Source organism: Peromyscus eremicus, chromosome 5, assembly GCF_949786415.1.
Source record: "Peromyscus eremicus chromosome 5, PerEre_H2_v1, whole genome shotgun sequence".
Taxonomy (NCBI): Eukaryota; Metazoa; Chordata; class Mammalia; order Rodentia; family Cricetidae; genus Peromyscus; species Peromyscus eremicus.
Genome location: NC_081420.1, coordinates 67,506,167 through 67,525,609, shown reverse-complemented (window position 1 = coordinate 67,525,609; position 19,443 = coordinate 67,506,167). Strand labels below are relative to the sequence as shown.

Genomic DNA, 19,443 nt, shown 5'->3' with positions numbered 1-19,443 from the left:
TACTTTCTCTGCAACAAGATTCTTCTTCTTTTTTTTTTTTTAGATTCTCATACAAAATTTATACTTTTGCTACAGCAAATATTTAGAACAGGACTCTTGGAACTACCCCAAATCTGGCTGGAATTCTTAGGATAGTAATTTGCTTTCTTTTATCAGTCAGATTTACAATTGACAGGACATCTTTATCAAATATGAAGGAAGAAAGCAAAGAGAAGGAACCATGGAGGGAATGAGATAAAGGAGAGGGAGGCAGGAATAAAGAGAGGAATAGAGTGGAGTATGTAAGAGAAGGGAAGGGAAGGGAAGAGAGAAGTGGGAGAGGGAAGGAAAGACTGTCAGGAAACTCGCTATTCTGTCTGCGTACTCACTGTATATTACCAGGGTTTAGCCTTAAATGCACAATGTTCACACTGAGCTAAGTGAACTTTGATTTTTCAGAGGTCAAACACTGGGCTTATGCTAATCAAGTCTTCTAGTTTGTAAGGGTTGTATCTTCATTCCAAAGTGAAAGCTATTTTAACTTTCATTTTAAAAGTAATTTTTAAAAAAATGTACAGATCCAAAACAGCAGGATCTCCATGACACAGGACAACAACAGAACAACCAAGAGGACCCCAAGTGAGAGCCCATTGTCAGTCGTGTAGCAGAAACCAGAAGTCTCAAGCCAGACCAATGACTCCAATGACTCATGGCAAGGGACACTTGTAATAAAGATGAATGGATTAAAGGGTAAATTGTGTGACTCAACAGGCCATAATACAGCTTCCACAGTGAGATTCTTCTCCATTTTTGTTTTGTTTTTGTTTGTTATATTTGGTCTTTGGTTTTTCTTTTAAATTTTGTTTTATTTGGGGGGGGTCACAAGGGCAGAGGGAGGATGTGAGGAGACAGGGAAATAAGTGGGTCAGAATGCATGATGTAAAAGAATCAGTAAAAGTTAAAATAATTTTTTAAATGTCTGTTTTCTAGATCTGGCATTCATAACAACTGCTATAAAGTCCATCTAGAGAAGTCTATAATGAGCCTAAAAATCCAAATTTATCTTGAGTACAAAAATCTCAAAAAAAAACATTCACTATACTACTAGATAAAATGCAAAGCACTGTCCATCTATCTATTTATTTATCTGTCTATCATATATATATATATATATATATATATATATATATATATATATGTATATATATGATGGACAAGGCCTAAAAATATTACATTTGGAAATAATTATAAAGGATTATTTAAAAGGCAATGAAGTAGAATAGAAGCTTAAATATGCATGCTATTGCTTTCTATACATCAATTGCCCAAATTACTAATTAATACCTATATTATCATAAACTCAAATTGTTTATGTCCATTTCAAGATAATATCATGAACTATAGAATCCATGGCTCTAAATGTGGTACTTAAATGGACAGAACTACTTTCAGATTATAAAATGTATCTGGCTTAGCTGTACATATGATGGCTTTTTGTGTGTGGCAATCTTTGTACCTTAAACACACACACTTGTCTCTGTTCTGCTGAAGGATTTTATGGTTGCCGGAGTTATTTCCAGTCTGGCTCAGGCCCGCAGCCACTCAGACTCAAATAAACACACAGATGCTCATATTATTTAAACTCTTTGGCCTAATGGCTCAGGCTTCTTGCTGTCCAGTCCTTATATTTTAAATTAACCCATTTCTATCAATCTATAAGTTGCCACGTGGTTTGTGGCTTACCTGTACTTTCACATCATGCTTCCTCTGTCTTTGGCTAGAGACTCCTGACTCAGCCTTCCTGTTCCCAGAATTCTCCTCTCTGCTTATCCCACCTATACTGTACTTCCTGCCTGGTTACTGGCCAATCAGCATTTTATTTATCAATCAATCATAGCAACACACCATACAGAAAGATAACCCCAGCATCTTATTACATTTTATCTGTTGTGTCTATGATGTACCTTTCATTCCCCATTCTCTCCATCTCTGTTCTTTTCCTTAAACTTAAGTAATAAAATGAGTTCTTTGTTCATAATTTTCTTTAAAAAATGAATAATTATCCTTCCCCCAAAATAATTAAGTTAAAAACATATAATTCATTTTAATTCAGCACTTTTGCTGGGATAACTGTGGATGCATATGGTGTTTGAAGAACATACAACAAAGGAACATTAGGACAGCCATTTTTCGGGTCATGAAATTATAGCAGCTTCCTGAACTGAGAACACTGTCATGGTGGGATACCAATTCCAACAGAATCAACAAGTAGAACCTTTACATTACTATATGATTTCTTATAGCCCATATATTATCTTTTCACATCTGTTGTAGAATATTTGATCACACTGTATGAAAATATGTCACTGTTTTATTTTTATTGGTTTAATAAAAAGCTGAACAGTCAATAGCTAGGAAAGAAAGGTTAGGCGGAACTTCTGGGCAGGGAGAGGAACTTGGAGTGGGGAATGAATCTAGGCACAGGGGAGATGCCAGGGAGACACTGAGGAAGTCAGACATGCAGAATGGAGGAGAGCTAAACAGCTACATGGTAGAACACAGATTAATAGAAATGGATTAATTTAAGTCATAAGAGCTAGTGGAACAAGCCTAAGCTAAGGCTGAGCTTTCATAATTAATAATAAGTCTTAGTGTTAGTGTCATTATTTGGGGGCTGGTGGCCCCAAAGAAAGTACATCAAGAAAGTCCAACTATATCTGGTGCCCAGTAAATACACATAGGGTCTCAGAAAGCTGAAAAAAAAGTTCTCCACACAGAGCTGGACAGGGCTTCCCAGTAATGGCAGTCTCTCATACAGTCCTGAGGCTTTTGGGATACAGAGATGCGGCTCCTTTAAGAGGCCCTGTTGCACTAAGCACAGGTCCCAGTCTCACTGCCTGGGGCGGGGACCTGCCTCAACTAAATGTACTAGGCTCTGCTGACTCCCCAGGGAAGTCCTTGCAATGGAGGAAGTGGGAATGGGGAGTGTGTTGGGGGGGAGGGGGAATGCTGGGGGGTGGGAGGAGGGAGGACAGGGGAATCCGTGGTTGACATGTAAAATGAGTAGAAAATCTCTTAATTAAAAAAAAAAAAAAGAGGTCCTGTTATGCAGCTGCATTTTAATGACATGTTACCAGATAGAACGGAAGACTAGATAGAAACACCTGCCACAGCACAGAACCCAGGCACTTCACAGAGCTGGTGCAGACAGATGCATCTCCAGACAGGGCCACAGGCATGAAGCTCTGCTCTCACCAACCCAAAGTGGTCAGAGCCAGCAGCCATTGCCATGTGCTAAGTGGAGCCACACAGTGGGTAGCCTAGCTACCACCTAGCTAGGTAAAGTTTGGCTCACATAGTCAAAGAAATGTTGCACACACACACACACACACACACACACACACACACACACACACACAAAGCCAGGTCTAGGCTGAAAAAAAAAAACTCTGAAAAGATATAGAATATTTAAAAATGTGCTTAGGTGCTGAAGGAAGAAAAGAAAAATGAAAAATGGATATAAATAGTCATGATGAAAAAAAATCTTTAAAAATAAAGTCAAGTCTTTAAAGAAAGAGTAAAGTAAAAAAAAACAACACATAAAGATGGGAAATGCACAGGGCATCTGAGATCCTATATGGTGCTTTGTTGACTTGGAATTTTTTAAATACAAGTGAACAAAAATCAACAGCTGCTTAGAGATATTGGATTGCGGGGAAAAAACTACTGAATTAAACCACCATATGTATTTTAGGACATCTTCATTTAGCATGGAAGTCAGGAAACATGTTGCATTGGGGAAGAGATTATGCCTTTGTTTCCACAGGGAACAAAAAGCTATGGATTTCTTCAAAATTAATAAAGATCAGGTTTGATGTGGAGGCTCAAATTACTCCAGGTCAGAGAATCTGAGCTTGCTTTACTCCGCAGGGCTGCATAAGGAGATAATTTGGCCACGGACATGTTTACCAGGTGTTTGGAAGGGTCTACACTTGGCTGTATGGTGTGCTTTGATCTTGTTAGGGGGAGGTCTTTTGCCTCTCTCCTTGGCATATTTGAAAAGCCCTTTTGTGTAGGATGAATTGCTAAATCGGTCTTATTAATAAAAAACCTGGAGCCAGATATTAGGGTTAAAAATTAGGGACCAGAAAAGCAGAAAGAAACCAGCCATGTTCTCACCACTTGGAGATCCTCTACCAAAGAGAACTACTTCCTGTATATCCACACCTATATGCCTTTCTGTTCTGCCATCTCATTTCCTCTCTCCACCCAGCTACATCACTTCCTCTTCTTGCCCAGCACTTCTTGTCTGTCTGTACAGACCTCCAGACGTTGATGGTTAGTACTGGGATTAAAGGTATGTACCACCGTGCCTGGCTCTGTTCCCAGTGTGTCCTTGAACTCACAGAGATCCAGACGAATCTCTGCTTCCCAAGTGATAGGATTAAAGGTGTGTGCTACCATTGCCTGACCTCTGTGATTCCTATAGTGGCTGGCTTTTTCCTCTGATCCTCAGATAAACTTTATTAGGGTGCAAAATATATTGGGAACACAATATATCACCACACTTTTTAATAAACTTCTGGGTGGCTGGATATTGACCCAGTCCTCCCCTGAACCTATCCTGTGTCTCTGTCTTTCTTATCATCTCATTCTATCTTTCTACCTATCATTTCCTCATTCCTCTCTCCTCTACCCAAGAACCCTTCTTAAGGTGGGAGCAGGACGGAGCTGGACTCAGGTACACTCCCATATATGGCCCCTGAAGAGGGACCTGAGTACAGAGGATAAAAGAGAAGGAGCACCACAGGTTAAAGAAGCGTGTCCAGAATTAATTAACTGGAGGTGGTGAAATTCTATTCTTTGGGAGTAAAATTGTAAATATAAAGCATAGTAGTTCAAGTAAGACTGAGGCAAGTATCTTTCTCTCTCTGTCTCTGTTTCTCTCTATATATCTATTTACTAAGTTAGATTTAAAGCTATAAAAATGTTTTGGTGAAGTTTAGAGAATATAGGCTTTAGGTCTAGGGATATGGTGAGAGTTTCTCCTAGAGTACAGTAGATTTTCCCAAACAGGACCTAGGATGCACAAAGCAGCACCTGGGACTAAGCAACTACTGTGAACCTTGCAGTCCGAGAGTGGCTTCAGAAGCCCCCACTTCAAGCAGCAGCAGTATGAGCGGCTGCCTCAGCCAGGTATTGGCGGATGAGACCCACAGAGCTTCATAGAGTCACAGCTGGCAGACACCAAGAGCCAGCGCAAGCAGCAGGGTTCTGCTGTGAGGATCTGTGGTGAGGAGAATGCAATCAGCCAAGGTGTTTGTGAGAACCAGACTGACATGGCTAGATGCTGTGCTCTGGGACCTTGACTAGCCAAGTGGAGATGCCCAAGGCAAACAGCCAACAGTGGCAGTGGCCAGAGTGCAAAAGAGGCTTCAGACCCCAGTGGTTGGAACGGGTCTGTCAGCAGCCAGCTGGAGGGAGAGCACAGGATGCCATTATGGAAACAGTTCTGAGACTTGATGAGACATGATAAATCTTGTTGGCTACAGAGTCCTCAGGACATTATTACATGCCATCCTTTCACATGGCATGGATGGAGACATATTACAGTTTGATTATGCAGTCCAAACGGACTTATAAAGTTGACAGATGTCTTTTACCTACTCAAACACAGCAAAGAATCATCTTTAGCTGATTTGTGCACCCCACATATTCCATACTTGTCTTAATGCAGATATGTATGTTACCTTTAAAATTTTATATGTTTTCAGAAAAAAAAAGAACCCAACACCAATGAAGACAAATAGTCCAGGTGATCCAGCATCTCAGAATGCCTCTGTTGTCACTTACTAACAATTCTGCAGACAGAACAACTTCAAAGCTCTTAGTTGAGATGGTCCAACCTCACATACTACTCTAGCCAGGACTACATATAAGCCCTGCATTTTCCCATCACACCAAGATTGGACAACAGCTAGCCTTTCCAGAACTTGATCATTATCTCAATTTTCTCAAAGTCCCCTAAAGATAACATTCCCTAGATAACAGGAAATTATTTTAAGAACAACTACCCAAATTCACAAGAGGTGAGGTGGATGCATTTAGTCATTTGGTGGAGTATGGATGTTTATTATGATTTAGAGGGATTGGTTACAATTTGTTATTCATCATGGTCAGGGAGGAAACTAAGCAAAGGAGATTAAATTCAGGGATCTCATTCTGAAAAAAAGTGGGGGGGGTATAAGAATGATAGGATAAGAGGGTAGATTATTGAATCTACTTTTAAACTATAAACCAACTACTAGTCTAAAATATTTTACATTGGTACGGATTTATGTATATTGATACTAATGTAAGGTTATTTTTGTTATGATATATATATATATTTCTACTCTTGTGTAAGGTATTTTTGTATATTGATACAAATGTAAGGTTATTTTTGTTACAATACATTGTAAGGGATTGTATCTATGCAACTAATTTAAAATTTAAATGTAAAGTTATAGTCCTTGAAAGCTATCATTACAAACCGTAACTAAGAAACACAGGTTAATATTATTCAACTAAAACAATCAAACTTGTGGTTAGATATGTTTTTAAGGTCAAACAGATATAGTTTAGATAAAAAGATGTTCTTCAAATACTTTAGAGACCTATAGAATATGGCATTTAAGGTGTTCTAATAACATGAGGCATTTATGACAGTGAGATATGTCTGCTCCTGGCAACACCAATTTATTGAAAAGATGATGGTATTGAAGAACCACCATATGGAGCTTGATTTCTATGTGGTAAACCTAGCCATTGGACAGGAAACTGACCTTGCCTGGACTGCTGACAGTGTGCTGTCCAAATTGAACAAGGGAGACACAATAGAAGGCAACTGCCAAATATTGCCGAGACAAGAAAGGGCAGTCCTTCAAAATTTCAGGTTCACAGAAAAGTCTGTCATATAGTCTAGGCTTACCGGCTCGAGATGAATGCTCCAATATTGCAGAGGGACCTTGGGTGACTTTTCAGGAAGCCAGATGTCTCTGAAATTTGGATAGTTTGGGAAGTTGTTCTCTCTGCACTTACTGTTTACTCAGGTAATATTATATCCTTCTTGGGTGTCTGATGGATTTGAAGACTAGATAGTCATACCATACCATTTTCTTTGTTAAAAAATTTAGAAAAGAAACTTATAAAAGAGATTTAAAATTTATAAGGTTGAGAGACATAAGCTTAAGTTGTTTATCTAAGAAAATGTTTTAAGATATAAAAAGATCATTTTAAGATGGTAACACAAGTTATGAAAGAAAGTGGTTTAGGTATAAAACTTTGGATTCATCAAGATAGGATTGATAATAGAGTGTTGCCAAATATAAATGGAGTGGACATTGTTAATGTAATTATTACCTGATAATTGTTCTTATCTTATACAGTTTTACTGTGTTAGAGTTAAAAAATTTCCTTTTTACTTAGACAAAAAGGGGGAAATATTGTGGGATATTTGATCACACTGTGTGAAAATGTGTAGCTGGTTTACTCTGGTTGGTTTAATAAAGAGCTGAATGGTCAATAGCTAGGCAGGAGAGGTTAGGCAGGACTTCAAGGCAGAGAGAGGAACTCAGGGGTATGAATCTAGGCATGCAGGAGATACTAGTGAGACACTGAGGAAGTTGGACATACAGAATATAGGAGAGGTAAAAAGCCACTTGGTAGAACATAGATAAGAGGAAATTAAATAGGTTTTGTAAATTATAAGAGCTAGTGGGACAAGCCTAAGCTAAGGCCAAGCTTTCATAATTAATAAGTCTCAGCATCATTATTTAGGAGCTGGTGACCCAAAAGAAAGTCTGACAAGAAAGTCTAACTGCACACATCTACCCCCACTTCTCCTAAGCATACGCCCTTTCCCTAAGTAATGACGTCTCTCATCTGCCATCATTTGTTACAGCATTGTCACTTCCAAAATGGAATATTAATGGCGAAATACAATTGCAACCTTGGGGAATCATTTTGGCTCAGCATAATTATTTGAAAATCCTATTTTGGTAGGTGTCAATAATTTTTTCCAATTTGTTAACAAATTATACATCATGGAATGAGCTTAAACCAGTTTAGCCATTCACTCACTGAAGTACATATGGGTCATTTTTAATTTCGGATGTGTCTGAAAATTATAATATACACATACATGTACAATATTGGGTAAATACTTCTCCAGGGCAAACTAGGAGTAAATTTACTAGCTCATATGATAGTGGAATATTTAGTGCTTATTTTTTTTAAGAGGCTCTCAGTTTATATTCTCACTAGCAGCGCAGTATTGATACAGAATCTCTGCATCCTACTGACAATTTGATGCTGACTATATTTCCTTAGACACTGAGAGAATTTTAGTGATCTTTAATACATTACATGATATTCCTTATGGTTAATAATACTGACAGTTCTTTAATGTTTTTGCTTGTATCTAACATCTGCATTCTTCAACGTGGGGTGTATTTTCCTCATATTCTTATTGGAGTATTTTTAATTACTACTACACAAGGAGGGAGTAATATATGAAACGTATAGGTGTGAATATTCTTGAGAAGCCCATATGAATTTCCAGCTCTTTTTTGAATTTAAGCTATCACTCCTTTGCTGCTTTTGAAGGAATCACATGCACTATCATTTCAGTAGATAGAGTATTTTCCATTATGTAATGAATAGGATGTTCAGACAACCATGACCGTATACAGAACTATCTGTTTAATTTTTGTTCAACACTGAATAACATCTAAATAATTTCTTGTGGCTTTGGTCTCCATTACTATAATCCCTGTAACGGTAGAACATCATTTTGTAAGCTTAGTGGATATTTTCATCTTTACTTTGTGTGCTGTCTATTATGTCTTTGGTCCATTTGTCCATATACTTTAGGAATCTGTAGGACTCATTTAAAGATGCAGTAGTACATGACAGTTAAATATAGCTTGTGGAGCTTAAATATTGTGATTTAATTTGGCTCACTTAAATCTGGGTATTAGGATAAAAATCAACAGAGGTAAGAATGAAGGCCAGAGTTTGAAGAATCATTCTTCATAAGGATGGTAAATCCTTCCCCCATTTACACATTAAAAACAACATGTATGAGTGGAAGAGGAAAGTGAAAACCAAGGTCATACAAAAAAACCCTCAACCCTAGACAAAAATCATCTAATGTCATACCAAACATTTGATTATCCTCTTACATTTGGTGCTTCTATGGAGACTGGCAGAATAATAGCAAAGTAAGGACAAGCATTTTTTTCCTACAACAGAGCTCCTAAATGACTTGGGTGCAGCACCATGTCATATTAATGCCATTCTGCCTATGAGATATGGTGATTATTTGAACATTTGTCATATGTGAGGAGGAGGGTAATGACTTTTCTGATGGAAAATGTCAATAGCCCACTCTTCCTTTGCTTTAAAACACTCATTTTGTTTTACCTGGATATTCATTCATCACAAATAACTGACTTCTGATAACATCCTGCTTTTCCAACATCATCTTGTAATGACACCTTTAGCCAGGTTGCAGAAAATAAACAATAACAGCTTGTGCTCTAAGCTCAACAACTAACAAATCACATTGTGGCTCAGTTATCAGTGAATGCAGACACTAAGGTCCATGCACACGCATCTAAGCAGACAGGATGTAAGAACAAACATGGGCCAAACAATGGCCTCAAAGGGAAGGTCATTTTGGTGGAAAAACAATAAAATTACTATTTGGAAAGTAGTAAGTCATGTATTTTGAATGATATATATATATTGATAGTGTCTCATTTATTTGAACAGAAGTATCAAATAGTCTGGTTTACTTGCATAATTTTTGTATGTTCACCTTCTATGAGAGATAAAATTAAAATTATGGTTTCTTAATGATTTATAGATTCAAAAATTTGCCTTTGCACATTAGTGTGGCATTTGGTGATCCTGAAAACTATTTTTTAAATGGTAAGAGTATGATAAAAATATGTTGTATAAAATTTCAAAACATAAAAAGGGAATTATTTGTAGTTTATATTATGAACATCATTTTTCATATACAGAGAACGTAGTGTGTAGATACAATTAATTTCAGCCAAGGTAGTAAGTGGGAAGCAGCACAGCTAGGATTCAAATCCATGTCTCTCTCCAGCTAGCTGTCCAGTGACCTTTTCTCATATCTAGGAGCCTTCTGTCCCTCTGTCAACTAAATACTTCTGGTCTTGTGAAATAAGGCACTCAGCCACAGTATTTGAAAAGCCAGATTTCATAAGGAAGGTAAATTCTTCTCCACTTAATGTTATAAGCACTGTTTAAATTGTTTCTCCTGCATGAATTTTTTCCTTCATTTAAAAAAAAAATGAAGAGAAACCCTTACCTGGTACCAGTTACATTCACAAGAAATAGAAGACCAAGGAATCAGTAGGTTTGGGTTGTTTCCTCTGTGTATGGGAAGGTCATATATTTTCAAGAAGATAATCATATCAGAATGTATAGATGACTAAGTACAGCAGTTTATATCATGGCCCAAACACTCATGCTGAAGTTGTCATTGTTGACATACATTTTCTGAAATGCTGTTTTTGAAAATAAAGTAGGCTGAAAGACAGCTTTGTGGATAAAGTGTTCGCCATGCAAACACAGGAATTTGAGTTTACTCCCTGGACCTGTGTAAATAAGTCATGGGTGCTGGCTTAAGTTTGTAATCCCAACACTGGGAAGGTAGAGACAAGTAGATGTCTGGTATTAACTGGTCATCTACCCTAACTTAATCAGTGAGTTCCAAGACAGAAAAGAATCTGTCTCAAAAATATAAAATTGAGGGGTTGGGGATTTAGCTCAGTGGTAGAGCACTTGCCTAGCAAGCGCAAGGCCCTGGGTTCAACCCTCAGCTCAAAATATATATATATATATATATATATATATATATATATATATATATATATATATATAAATTGAGAATGATAGATATAATCTCATTTTGACCTCTGACCTCCACATGTGTATGGACAAACACACACTTGAACCTGCACACACATGTGTATGATTCCACATGAGCAGACACACATGAATAAAAATAAAAATAATTCTTCCAGAGTTTTAGGAACATAAAATGTCTTTGTGGTGAAGTTTGTCAATCATTTTGAATGATGCATTTACCATTTCTTGGTTTTACTTCTTGGTATTTATATTTGCTTTCATAAAAATATTCTCAGATTTTCTTTTTTCTTTTTCTTTTTTCTTTTTTTTTATTTTTTATTTTTCGAGACAGGGTTTCTCTGTGTAGCTTTGTGCCTTTCCTGGAACTCACTTGGTAGCCCAGGCTGGCCTCAAACTCACAGAGATCCTCCTGGCTCTGCCTCCCGAGTGCTGTGATTAAAAGCGTGTGCCACCACCGCCTGGCTCAGATTTTCATGTTATCTAAAGCCACTTAGGAAAAATGACCACATGTTTTTAGCTGGAAAGTTTGAAAAAAATGTTAATTTCCAAAAGCAAAATACATCAGGTAGTCTAATAAGAAACAGAATGTATGATATATTAATCCAAAATAAATTATGTTGGTCAAAACTCTGGTCTTAATCATTTTACAAAATGTGAAATATTTTTCTAGTTCTGAGCTATCTGTTTAAAAGTATCCTGTGAGTTTTTTCCAAATAAAGTTTATTAGTATGACATGGACAGAGTCATAATAAAGAAGTAGAAATACATCCTGAAATTGCTGCTGTGCAGCTACAAAAATAAAACTGTTCACGATCTCTCCACATCTAAGCAAACACTGTAAATTGCCAAAGCTTCATATAGATATGCTCCAATCATATTTTGTTTGCAAACGGATACATGAAATGAGAGTGAAAAATACTTCCTTTACTTTTGGTTATTTGTGCTCTTCATTTAACTGCTTAGACAATAACAAACAGAGCTCCTTTGCATAGTTTTGATTATAAAAGGCCATTTGATGTCATACTTTATGATTTTCAGTGTGTGCACATGTATATTAATATCAGTACAATAGAAAATGATCTCCAATTTGAAAGAGTCCAATCATGTGTTCATGTCAAGACTGTATACCTCCTGGCTTGAAAATTTTTTAAAAAGTAAAAAAAAAAAAAAACAACAAAAAAAGGAAAAGCAAAAAGCCCAGAAGACAGTAACACATTTTCTGAACTTTATCTCACCATCCCAGAATCAAATTTTTCTGTAACTTGGGTTGTTTCTGCAATACTGGGGTGGGGGGTTGAATGAGCCCCAAGTCAAGTAAAGAGTCAAAACAACTCAGTAAAATTCATCCCTATACATCCTTGTAGCCTATGATTTCTAGTAGAGGAAATCCCTGAATTCACACAAAGTATCTTTCCTCTTCTTTTTAACCTTGAGCCTCTTTGTCTTTTCAATCACTTATAGTCAAAGTAATACTCCAGTTCATAAACCTGAAGTACTTCCTAAGCCTCCTGACTACCACAAATTAGTACCAAAGGTGAAATTAGCACCATGGCCTGTGTGCACATACTGAATAGCAAATCAACTTCATCAGCATTGAAAATCTGTGGCAAGGCTTCAAAGATGTATTCACTGCATGTCTAATAATAAAGCCTTCATACACTTGATCTGGACTATTAAGGAAATTCATCAATAGAGTTATATTGACTACTTTTCTTCTAGTGCTTAAACAAACTTCCTTCCAAAAGCAAGTTTAGGAAAGAAGAGTTTATTTTTGCCTCACAGTTTGAATACAGTCTGTCATTGTAGGTAGCAGCATGAGGCAGCTGGTCACATTGTATCCAGAGTCCTGAAGTGGAAAGGGATGAATGCTGGTACTCAGGGCCCACGGAAGGATGCCACCAAAACTTACTATAGGTCTTAATGCTTCAATTAATCCAGTTTAGAAACTCAATCTCAGGCGTGAATGCAGTTTATTACCTAGCTCATTCTAGATCCTGATGACAACTGATGTTAACTATCACGTTGGTTAAGTTCATAAAAGAGAATAATTCAAAGAGTTCCATTTTTAGTGTTTTTCATTTTTTAATTCTTAAATGGGAAATGTTGATCATAAAATGATACAGGGTTTTAAATTAGCACTACAAAGTAGTTATCTTATATAGAATGTAGATTCTTTCTAGACTGCACAGGCAATTCCACAGTTTCTCCTACATACAGTCTTCCTCCACTTTATAAATTATTTTATGATACATTCACTTACTTTTGTTAATATTTGTATTTACATCTTTAAGTATTGAAAATATACCTCATTGTTTGTCTACTAACTAAATGCCTTTGATAAGCAACTCATAATTAGGCACACACAAATAGATCACACATTTTTCCTGCTTTCAAGATGGCGGAAGAAAATCAAGTGACAGAGAGAATATTTAAACTGGATTTAGAAAGATGCCCAGTGTGGTAGATAGTTCTAATTGTCAACTTGACACATTAAAATCACCCGAGGAAAGTCTCAAAGAGGGGGGACTTGTGGGGATGTCTATAGGGGATTGTCTTAACTGCATTGAATTGGGAAGACTTGGTAATTATGGATGGCAGAATTAATTGAGCTTAGGTCCTGGAATATGTAAGCACAGAAAAAGAGGCTAAGCACAAGTATGCATACGCGCATTCCTTTCTCTTCTCTTGAGTATGGATGTGATGTGACTAGGCATTTTAAGTTCCTACCACATTGACTTCCCCATTATGATGGACTGTTCTTGTTCAAATCTTAGTTCATCTTTCAATAAAAATCCTGGAGCCTGACATCAAGGTGAAAGCTGAAAGATTAGAGAAGCAGAGCAGCCAGCCACTAGTTCTTATCTTGTTCGAATCTTAGATGGTCTTTTAATAAAAAACCCAGAGCCTGATATCAAGGATGAAAGCTGAAAGATCAAAGAAGCAGAGCAGTCAGCCACTAGTTCTTACCTCTACAAAATCTTCAGCCTAAAGAGAGAGTTCCTGTTTCTTCATACCTTATATACCTTTCTCTGCCCAGACATCACTTCCTGGGATTAAAGGCCTGTGTGCTTCCCAGTATTGGGATTAAAGGTGTGTGCCACCACTGCCTGGCTCTGTTTCCAGTGTGGCCTTGAACTCACAGAGTTCCAGACTAATCCTATCCCAAGTGATAGGATTAAGGGTGTGTGCCACCACTGTCTGGCCTCTATGTCTAATCGGGTGGCTGGCTCTGTCCTCTGATCCCTAGGCAAGTTTATTAGGGTACACAATTTATCACTACAGACTGTAACCTAGAATCATGAGTTAAAATAAGATCTTTCTCCCATACATTGATTTTTATCAGGGTGTTTTATCAACGTAACAGAAATAAAATGAGGACACCCAAGATTTGCCTATTCTAGGTTATGTGTGGATATGTATTGGTGGAGAGAAGAATAGAGAGTAAAGTTGTCAGAAAGCACAAACATTTTTAAAGCCATAGATGGGGAAATGGTGCATATAGGAGCACAATTGATAAATCTGCTTGGTCACATGTGATCACATTTGCTTGATGAAAAACAATTGAAGAGCCATGGGATTAGACACATTGCTCTCTGAAAACATGAAGAATTACATCTCTCACAAAAGAAAGAACTATGTATGGGACATGGAAATAAGCATGTGACAGGAAAAATGTGGAGAAAACACTGCTTCTTAGGGAATCAGTGTGACCACTTCATTTGAGGTCTTTTAGAAATCAATCTCACCCCTGCAAAACTGTTTTTGTTAATATCCAATTAATCTTATCTGGTTTTTATTGATGTCTCATAATGAATGCTGAAATGGAGTTCTTGAACAATAGGTAAAATGAGTGCAGTACAAGATGTTGAGTAAAGGATTTGAGTAAAGGCCATCTCTTGATTGACCTGCTCTCTTAAAATTTTCCCATAAAGGAGTACAGTGTATTGGCTGTTAATGGCCATCTCATCAGTGCTGTTTATGTTTGATCTGCATGATTTATTTTGTGTAACCTGGAAATTAAACAAAATGTTAATGCTTTGTTATGTTACTCTCCAAAATTACTTAACCTATCACCATCCAAATTTCAGGGGGATAAAAAAGAATATTTGAGAAAATAGCAGAGAAGCTGAAATTTGTCTCTCATATCAAGCAAAAGTTCAAAGTTAACTCCATTAAAATGTCATTAAGGATTTAATATTTTAATTTTTCTCTTGTGGTTGCAAAAGCCATTTTAGACTTTTTAAGTTGATGACTTTATTGTTCATTGTTATACAAACTGCTAATTTGCATGTATAATGTATGAATAATCTAACATAAAAACAATGCTTTAAAAGTTGCTCAATGCATGTAACTAACTCAACTGTAAGATGAATGCTTGCTTTCTTATTATCATTAATTACTATATAATATTTTATATTCTTAATATTTCTCTGATATTAGAAAATTCTGAGTTTAGTGGATTCATTTTAGATATTTCTAAATCTTTTATTTAAACCATTTTTTCTTTCTCCTATTTATCCAAATTCTACATATCTTTCAAGATCCAACTTAGTTATTTCTCCTGACCCACCTAACTCTATAAACATTTTAACCATTTCTTCAGCCATAGTATGTTAAATATTTCCTTCTATATGTGGTGTTTAATTATGTGATATGGTGCATTTTCAAGATTGGACAGTAGACAAGGTGTATACCATGCTTGTGTCCTGCAAGTCACTAATCAATGAAGAAGAGCATCTTCTTCATAGGCAGAGGTCAGGTAGCATAGTTGTGTTGGGAAACAAAGACTCCATTGTACAAGCATATGTTGACAATCTGGACCTATCATTGGAATTCATTTAGGTTCCATGATTGACTGAAGTACAGGAAGTCATGAGCCACATTTTGCTTCAGAAAACAGACAAGAACTATAAATGAACACTCAGTTTATACCAGCAGCGTCCTTATAGCTTCTCACAGAAAGACTAGGTACCACACCACTACCCTTTGAAGGGGGACCCGCTCTAAACTTAGAATCCCATCTAACCTGCAGAAGGGGTGAAACTCATTGAATATTTGCTTGAGTGTAAGAACGAGAACAAACTTGAAACTTCCTTTCAGAGGCTAGCCCTCTTAAATGAAGGATTGGTCTTCATAAAGAGAATCCAAGTTGAGACTAATATCCCAAGTTTCACAGCTTTTCATATCTTTTGAACCTTTTACTTTTTATCTTATTCTACATGCTTTTTGTGGAATGACAGAAGACCTTGACAAAGCATTCTGTGGACATAAATGATGAGAAATTAGAAAATATTAATGACTTCTTCATAAGTGGATAGATATAGAACTCAAAAGAATATGCATTTACTTGTGAATATTCCTTCATCACTGAAATCTGGGTTCTGATCATTCATTTTAATTAAGATTAGTCTGAGAGTATGAATAGGAGGGTTTTGTTTCTTCATCTCTTACAAGAATTGATCATTAGATTTCTCCCATGCTAACTGCTTACTCTGATAAACCAGAGCAAGAGAATCACAGAGCCTTTCTACACCAATACTATCATCTATAATTGGTCATATCACCGGTCATGTAGCCTCATCTGAGGCAGGATATGAAGCAATTACAATGGTAAGATGGTCTATATTAGCTAAAACATGTATTGCAAACTATATTGAAAATGAGCTGAATAGACAATGAAATATAATTGATGAGAATAGATAAATTATGTAGAATTATTGTTCTGTAGAAAAAGTATTTTAATTTTTTAGGCAGTGTCCAAAAAAATGAAAAAAGGTAATAAATAAATGCCTTCCCATAATGATTTTAAAAACATACAACTATTATCAGTAAAGAAGCAAAATTTGAATTAACTAGTTTTTAGCATTCCCAGAGAACAGCTCTGTACGATAGTGGTATCCGTGAATTTCAAATGGATAAATGCATGGGAAGCTACTGGTCCATTATGTTTCAAACTGGACAACCTGGAATACTGTTTTTCTTCCTTTCATGCAGATTGTGTGGCAGATACAAATCCCATGACTCATTCTTTTCTTTTTATTTTCAGATATTTTGTGTTTTGTTTTTAACTGATGCATCCACTGCTTCTACAGTACAGCATCGGTTATGATGTTTTGACACATGAATGCATTACACAATCAGAAAGTGAAAGTAGTTAGCACGTTCATCACTGTCAATATTTCTTTGTGATGACAATATTTTAAATACTCACTAATTGTTTCAAAATAAAAGTACAGTATAATCACCTTACTGTAAAATAAAATAATAGAAATTATCTTTCCTTATTTCAATTCAGATTTTGCCCACTGGTCCTTCGCTTGATTCCCTTACCCCTTTGCATGCTTGAGACATCACTTAAGAAATGACAATTATCAATTCAGAAGGCAAATGTCTAGAAAATTAAAAACCTTACTGGGATTCTTGTATAGAAAATATTTTTCAAGAGTTTGGCAACATAAAATACAGAATATAGATCTTCTTTTCATTAACTTAAGCTAAATTTTGTATGTTTTTTTCAATCAGTGAGCACAGGCAACAGATAATTGGTATTAATGCTATGTGACTCTCTCATTGGTAATAAAAGCAGATATTTTATCACAAGACAGTACTGTAAATATCTAAAACTATCATCCATGTTAGTCACCAGAGGAAATAGATGTATCATCATTCATTATATCTTATCGTGTAAACCTCTGTTCAATTTTAGAAGTCATTTGAGAGGAGGGAACCTCAGTTAAAAAAAGATGCCTCCATGGGCTGTAGGACATTCTCTTAATTAGTGTTTGATGTTGAAGGGCCTAGCCTGTTGTGGGTGGTGGTATCCCTGGGCTGATGGTCTTGAATTCTACAAGAAAGCAGCTGAACAAGCCATGAGGAGCAAGTCAGTAAGCAGTACTGTTGCAGAATATTTGTTTACAGTGTGTGAAGATGTGACTATTTTAATAAACAGTTAAATAGCCAGTAGCTAGGCAGGAGAGAATAGGCAGGACTTCCAGAGAGAGAAGAACTGGCAGTTAGAATCTAGTGTGGCAGGAGACAGCAGTGAAACACTGAAGAAGTTGGGCATATGGTACAGAAGAGAGGTAGCCAAGCTGCATGATACAGTGTAGATTAATAAAAACCAGGTTAATTTAACTTATAAGAGCTAGTTGGGGAAAAGCCTAAGCTAATACAAAGATTTCATAATTAATAATAAGCCTTTGTGTCATTATTTGTGAGCTGGTGGCCCAAAGGAAAGTCTGACTATAAGCACCCCTCAAACGGCCTCTGCATCAACTCTTGCCTCCAGGTCCTTGCCTTGAGTTCCTATCCTTACTTCCTTTTATGATGAACAGTAATATGGAAATATAAGCCAAATCAAACCTTTCCTCCCAAATTTCCTTTTTGGTCATGCTGTTTCATCACAGCAATAGAAACCTTAACTAAGACAGAAGGGTTTATGAGAGTGTTTGGATGGAGAAAGAGAAGGGGAAATGATGTAATGATATTATATTCTTAAAAAATAGCAGAAGTATAAGAAAATTTAATTTGACTTGTTTATGTTCCAGAATTCATGTGATTGCAAATCCAATCATTGCAAAACCAATTTTCCTTTCTCTAGGTTCTATATCTCCTTTATATCTACATCCTATACACCCCTTTTTTAAACTATGGGATAAATGAAGCTGCATTAACTGTTCAGTGGGATGAAGAGATTAGAACACACACAGTGTGAAAACCTTACCAGTAGAAATGTGTGTGTGTAGATCTTCTAAGATTGGGGTGGTGTTGAGTATATAGGGGATGAGGTAATTGGAGGTCTTTAGGCAGAGTAAGTGTTTACATTTTACCCATTTGAACTGTGTACAACTGAAGCTCCTGTTGACTAGACAGAGTCAAAGAAGAAAGGATGATGAGCTATTTACTAATCAAAGAGAGTGGCCTTTTCACTTGATCATTTGATATTTTCTACAACCCAATGAACAAAATCACTACAGTTATTCTTCACTGTCCTTGAGGGACTGGTTCTAGGAACCCTGAGATACTAAAACCCATACATATTTAAGACCTGTTAACAAAATTTTGTTTTAAAAAAGTCTTTGAATGGACTGAAGAGATGGCTGAGCTATTAAGAGCACTGTTGGCCTTGCAGAGGGCCCCAGGTTTGGTGCTCAGTACCCACATGCTGGCTTACAGCCATCCCTAACTCCAGTTCCAGGGAATCTAATACCCTCTTCTGACCTTCATGGGGACCAGGAACACATGTGGTGCACATTCATGCATATAGCCAAAAAGTTCATACAAATTAAATAAAATAAATATGTGCTAAAAAACTAAAGATCTATGTTTAATATAGAATATAGATGCAGTGGTTTCATATAATCTGAAAAGAAACCTGAGTAGATATATACTATTTTTTTTAAGATTCATTATGAAATCTACAGATGAGGAACTCATAGAGAGGAAAGGCTGACTCTATTTCTATTTTTTAATGTAGGAATCATCAAATGATTTCTAAGAAATTGAATAATTCAAATT

At 36.5% G+C, this 19,443-nt stretch overlaps 1 protein-coding gene across 1 annotated transcript in view; it reads right to left on the bottom strand.

Annotated features, from left to right (window-relative positions):
• Malrd1 (MAM and LDL receptor class A domain containing 1) overlaps positions 1 to 19,443 on the bottom strand; it is a 609,872-nt gene that overhangs the window by 246,091 nt on the left and 344,338 nt on the right. The window lies entirely within an intron of this gene.